The sequence below is a fragment of the Cupressus sempervirens genome, chromosome 10 (genome assembly GCF_028749045.1).
Source record: "Cupressus sempervirens isolate cs-2001-9-10 chromosome 10, ASM2874904v1, whole genome shotgun sequence".
NCBI lineage: Eukaryota > Viridiplantae > Streptophyta > Pinopsida > Cupressales > Cupressaceae > Cupressus > Cupressus sempervirens.
Window position 1 is genome coordinate 5,397,099 of NC_143127.1, and position 6,722 is coordinate 5,403,820.

The following is a 6,722-nucleotide window of genomic DNA, read 5'->3' on the forward strand; positions in this document are numbered from 1 at the left end:
AAGTTTTGTTTCTAGTACTTTTTTCAATACGGATGTCTAGTATCTCCTCAATCTCCTTGGTAACCGAACTAGCTGTTGGAATGCTCCATTGCACTTCTGCAACTTCATCTCCATCACCTCATTCATAATACTCTATCAAATTTGAAATATTAAATATTGGTGAAATAATCAATTCAACAGGCAACTCCACTTCATACGCATTTCCATAATCATGTCTTTTCACTATCTTGCACGGTCCAAACTTCTTCATCTTTAGTTTATTATATGTACTTACAAGAAAATACTCCTTTCTCAAATGAACCATGACTTCATCTCTAATCTAAAATTCCTTATATCTCCTTTTCACATCTACCTTAGCCTTATACCGTGTATTCATCTTTATGATATGCTTCCTCACCTCTTCATGGATGTTCTTCAAATGTTCAGCAAAATCTTCTGCTTCAGCACTACTTATCTCTCACTTATCCAACTTCCTCAAGTCAGAAACATTTTTGGGACTACTCTCATATACAATCTGGAATGGTGATTTACCAGTACTCCTATTGACAAAATTATTATATGCAAATTTTGCCTGTGGTGAAATCATATCCCATCCTTTTGGTTTATCTCCAACCAAGCATCTCAGCAAGTTTCCCAAACTGCAATTCATAGCTTCTATCTACCCATTAGTCTATAGATGATGTGATGAACTAAACTTCAAATTTGTCTTCAATTTCTTCCACAATGTATGCCAGAAATACCCAACAAATTTTGTATCTATATCTGAAACTATACTCTTTAGCAGACCATGCAATTTCACCACTTCTCTGAAAAATAACTCTGCTACATGAACAACATCACTAGTCTTCTTGCAAAGAATAAAATGTGCCATCTTTGAAAACATGTCAACCAGCACAAAAATAGAATCATGCCTACGTTGTGTCCTCGGTAATCCAAGAACAAAATCCATGCTGACATCCTCCCACGGCTTCTCTGGTACAAGTAATGGATAATACAACCCTATATTCTACTTCACTCCTTTTGCCATCTAACATACTCGACAACTTTGTACAAACTTCGTCACATCTTGTTGTAACTGTGGCCAATAATAATTTTCAACAACCAAAGCTATAGTTTTATCTCTGCCAAAATGCCTAGCCAATCCTCCACTATGCTTCTCCTTGATGAGGTTCTCATTGAACTTCTTGGAATGCACAATTGGCTTTCTTTGAACAACAGATTATCTTGGATCATAAAATCCAACCACTTTGTCGTATCAAGTGTAACAAGTTCTGTACAAGCCCTCCATGCTTCACCAAATTCAGGATCATCTAGATATAATGTACTAAGTTCCTTGAACCCAACCACCTCTATTTTCATTTCTGTCAGCAAAAGTTGTCTTCTACTAAGAGCATATGCAACTTTGTTAGACTTCCCACTTCTATGTTTCAAAACAAATGTATAACTTTTCAAAAACTCAACCCACTTTAAATGCCTTTGGTTCAATTTTCCTTGACTATTCAAATATTGCAAAGCTTGATGATCAGTATACAAAACAAATTCCTTGGGAATAAGATAGTGTGTCCACTTCTTCAATGCTTGAACTATGGCATAAAATTCCTAATCATAAACAAAATATTTTATTTTTGCATCATTTAACTTCTCACTGAAATAAGCAACAGGTCTACCTTCTTGGCTCAAAATAGCTCCTATTGCAATACCACTAGCATCACAGTCTACTTAAAACACCTTGTTAAAATTAGGAAGTGCTAAAATAGGTTGCTTAGTAACTTTCTGTTTCAATGGATTGAAACTCTTATCTACTCCTACAGTCCACTTAAACTATTTCCTATCTCCTCTCATTGTTTTAGTTAAGGGTCCACAAATACTACTAAAACTTCTTATGAAATTTTTGTAAAATGTAGTGAGTCCATAAAAAGATCTTACCTCTGTCGCTCTCCTTGGAGTAGGCCTTTCAAGGATAGCCTTCACTTTCTCTGGGTCCATTTTCAGACCTTCTCCTGAGACTACAAATCCCAGGTACACCGACTCCTTTACAAAATTGCACTTCTTCAAGTTTATCAACAACTTTTCTTCTCTCAACTTTTCAAACACCTTGCTAATATTAATCAAATGCTCCTCCAATGTCTTACTGAAGATCAATATATCATCTAGGTAAACAATGAAAAACTTACCTAGAAACTCCTTCAGTACCTCATTCATGAGCCTTATGAAAGTGCTTGGTGCATTGGTTAGCCCAAAAGGCATGACTAACCACTCATACAGTCCTTCCCTTGTCTTGAAAGCAGTCTTCCACTCATCACCTTCTCTGATACGAATCTAATTGTACCCACTCTTCATATCTATCTTTGTGAAATATTGAGCTCCAGTCAAACAGTCCATAATATCATCCATCCTCAACAAAGTAAATCTATACTTGATGGTGATCTTGTTGATAGCACAAGAATCCATGCACATCCTCCATTCTCCATTCTTCGTTGGTGGTAACATTGTTGGTACAACACATGGACTCAGACTCTCTCAAATCAACCCCTTCTGCAATAACTCATGAACTTGCCTGTTCAACTCTTCACTTTCTACTGGTGTCATTCTGTGCACTGCTTTGTTTGGCAAATTAGCTCCTGGAACCAAATCCATCTGGTGACAGATCTTCCTCATTGGGGGCAATCCATCAGGTACATTATCTGATACAATATCAAAAAACTCTTCCAACATATCTACAACTTCTGCAGGTACCTCCTCTACTTCTTCTTTACTATCTTTAGGAATTATAGAAAAACACATAAGCTCATGTTTCATACTTTTAAGAAACTCTTTTCCATCAAAAAAACATATTCTGGCAACACTACATACATTTTCTTCTTTATCCTTCAACAGCTTTAACTTATGTTTCACTCCATTCTTAGTTGGAGTGTAGGTATTTGGTCGCCCATCATGTACAACATGCTTGTCAAATTGCCACGGCCTACCCAACAACATATGATATATGTCCATAGATATGATATCACATAGTACCTCATCCTAGTAGCTCCCAATCTTGAACTTCACTGAACGCTACTCATTGACCATAACCTTGTGATCATCTTGCACCTAAGCAATACGATATGGACATGGGTGTTTTTCTCTCTTCAGCTTCAACTTGGTGAACATCATTTATGACACCAGATTGTCAGTACTTCCACTATCAATGATCACATCACAACACTTATCTTCACATCTACACCTTGTTCGAAAAAAACTCCTTCTTTGATCAGGTTCATTCTCACCACTCAACATGACTCTTCTATTAACTAGGACTTCTCCTCTTTTAGCATCTTCAGAATGTGAGGATCTGGCATCTTCATCAACATGTGCAACTCTCACTTGACCTTTTGTTCTTCGATCTATCCTTCCTTGGCACTGGGTACATTCAAATGCTTTATGTATTTCTTCCCCATAGTGGAAACATTTTCCATGGAAGCCTCCTCTTCTAGATCCTTGTCCTCTACCTCTTCCTCTCTGATCTCTATTGTTCTAATCATGGAAACGATTGGAATTATTTCCCCTTTGGTGTTGGTTGCTACTTCTAGCCTCATCCTTGTTCTTCTAATCATCATTACAGCCTCCATAAGATCGCTCGCCAGATCTTCCACCACGACCTCTTCCAATATTCTTATTGTCAAACTTCTTGCTCAATTTCTCCTCAACTCTTAGGGCAAACTGGTATGCCTCCTCAATACTGTTTATCCAAACCACACTCAGCTCATCCTAAATGTTGGGCCTTAACCCATTAAGATAATGGGCAACTTTCTCCTTATCATCTTCTACATGGCCAGTTCTAATGAGAACTCGGTAGAACTCCTTGGTATACTTTTGAACAGATTTTCCTACAAGCAGAAAAGAAAAACAAACAAAAGACCTGATCAAGACCTTATGCTCAGATTGCCCCATTCGCAGTATACCATGATATGGAAGATCGTGGCAACCTTGAGGAGGGAATAAGGAGATTGCTTGAAAAAGATACTTCAAGACCCAAAAGGGAAGATTCCAAATCAAAAAAAAAAAGCGAAAATCCAAAAGAGAAACGTTTGCCAACGAGATGGGTAGGACGAGGTACTAACGGACCAAGATCAGACATGAGGAAAGCTATATCCTACAAGGATCTATCGAGAGTACCTAAACTGGTGGATTTGGATTAAGGATACGTCTGGCAAGCTGAACTAAGAAGGATAACACTTTGGTGACAGGAGATCTAGCTAAAGGATGCATTAGGATAGCTAACCAAGATTTGTGATGTGTGCAAGATGTTTGATCAAGGAGGAACTGACACGAAAGCTGGATAGATACAATGGTACTAAGCTAAAGAGGATGTGCAAGCTGACAAACCAAGATATGTTACAAATGTACAAGGTTGTTCATGTTGTGATTTTTGTGAGATGGAAATGTTCGTGAAGGGTGGGATGTCTATAATAGTTGATAGGTGGATAGGTAGATGGTTTGCGAAAAGCTTAAGGAAAATGGGATTCTTTGTGTGCATGTGATAGGATACAAGCTAGGATACAAGATTTGGTATATAATACAAGCTATGATACAAGGGATAATACAAGATTTACAAGCTGAGGTACAAGATTTACAAGTTGTACAGGAGGTATTTACAAGCTTCATTAGATTTTGGATATTTGGTTGGAACACCAAGGGAACAAGCAGGTGTTTTATGGGATGGTGGGTGAATGGATGAGGGATAGGATAGTGATAGATAATGGATTAGTCTTAGTACACAAGGTGCCTGAATTACCAGGTTTTCACCAAGGTACCTATCCAAGGTGCTTGAATTGCCAAGTTTTCACCATTGGACGCTTATTTCTCTTTACTATTTTTTTTGTATTTTTCAAAAGCTGGGTATACCAAGGATCTTCAAGCATAGAACTTCTTGAGATGAATGATGTTAGTAGGATCATTCAAGAGTTCTCCTTCTGGTGTAGATAGTTGATAGGCTCCAGAGCCAAAGGAGGCAGTGACAACATAAGGACCAAGCCATGTAGGTTCAAACTTACCTTTCTTTTCTCGATCTGCTTGGAATTTCATGTTTTCTTTGAGGACCATGTCACCCGGCTGAAAGTGTCATGGAAGCACCTTCTTATTGAAATTCCTTTTGAGACAAGTTTGATAGACTGTGAGATGATCATAGGCTTGTTGTCTCTTCTCATCTAAGAGATCTAGCTGGATGAGTCGAGCTACTCTGTATTCTTCATCTGATATTTGCCCTTGCAAAGATATGCGCAAGGAGGGAAGTTCAACCTCGATGGGTAGTACCGCTTTGGCACCATAGACTAAGGAGTATGGAGTTGTGCCTATGGATGTACATAAGGAATTTTGATAGGCCCATAGGGCTAGATTTATTTGTAGGTGCCAATCGTGACCGAAATCATTGACAACCTTCTTTAAGATTTTGAGGAGGGTTTTGTTAGTTGCCTCTACCTGGCCGTTACCTTGTGGGAAATATGGGCTAGAAAAGTGGTGATGGATGTGAAGGGAAGTGCATAATTCTTCCATGTTGAGATTTTCAAAGTTACCTCCATGGTCAGTGAAGATGGTGGATGGGATGCCAAAGCGACAAACAATGTGGTACAAGATGAACTTGGAGACCTGAACTCCTGTAGCTGAGACTAGGGGTACTGCTTCCACCCATTTAGTAAAATAGTCTGTAACTATGATTATCCACTTATGTCCATCAGATGAGAGAGGTGTGATAGTTCCAACTAGATCAAGGCCCCAACAAGCGAAAGGCCAAGGTGGTGCAATAGGTTGTAGATCCTATACTGGAGCGTGCACAAGATTTGTGTGCTGCTGGCATGGGAGACACTTTCTGACAAAGTCACAGGAGTCTTCTTCAATGGTAGGCCAATAGTAGCCTGCTCTAAAGATTTTTCGCGCTAGGACAATACCACTCATGTGGGCACTGCAAAGTCGAGAGTGTACTTCTTTTAATGCCATCGCGACCTCATTTTCATCTAAACATCGAGAGAGAGTATCGTGATAACCCTGACGATATAGGGTATTGGCTATGATAACATAGTGGGATGATTTTTGGATGAGGTTCTAGCATTGGGTACATGTGAGGTGAGGGGATATGATACCATCGTTAAGGTAAGCATAAATCTCATGGTACCAAGGGGATTGGGGACCAACCAAGATACAAACACAGTTTGAGTCATCATTCGCATAGGTAGGTGTAAGGAGCTACTCAACTAAAAACTCATACTGTGTACCTACTTGGGGAATTTCCAAGAGTGAGCCAATAGTAGCCATAGCGTCTGCTGCTTTGTTTTGCATTCAAGGCACTTGTGTAAACTGAAGCTTTGTAAAATGCTGGGTTAGCTGATCAACTAGCTCTTTGTAGGGTAATATTTTTTCATCTTTGGTTTGATATTCATTTAAGGCTTGCTTGATGATGAGCTGAGAATTGCCAAAGATTTGTAACTTAGTGATGTTCCATTCTGCAACTATCTTTAATCCTGCTACGAGAGTTTCATATTCAGCTATATTGTTGGTGCTAGGGAATTGTAGCTTGAAGGCTTTTGGAATGTAATCTCCTTGAGGTGTGACCAACAATATTCCTGCCCCTGATCCATGAGATGTGTATGAGCCATCAAAATAGAGTTTCCATGGGGGTTTTTCTTCAATTAGATAGATATGCTCATCTGGAAATTCTATGATCAAAGGATATGTATCTACTAGAGGCG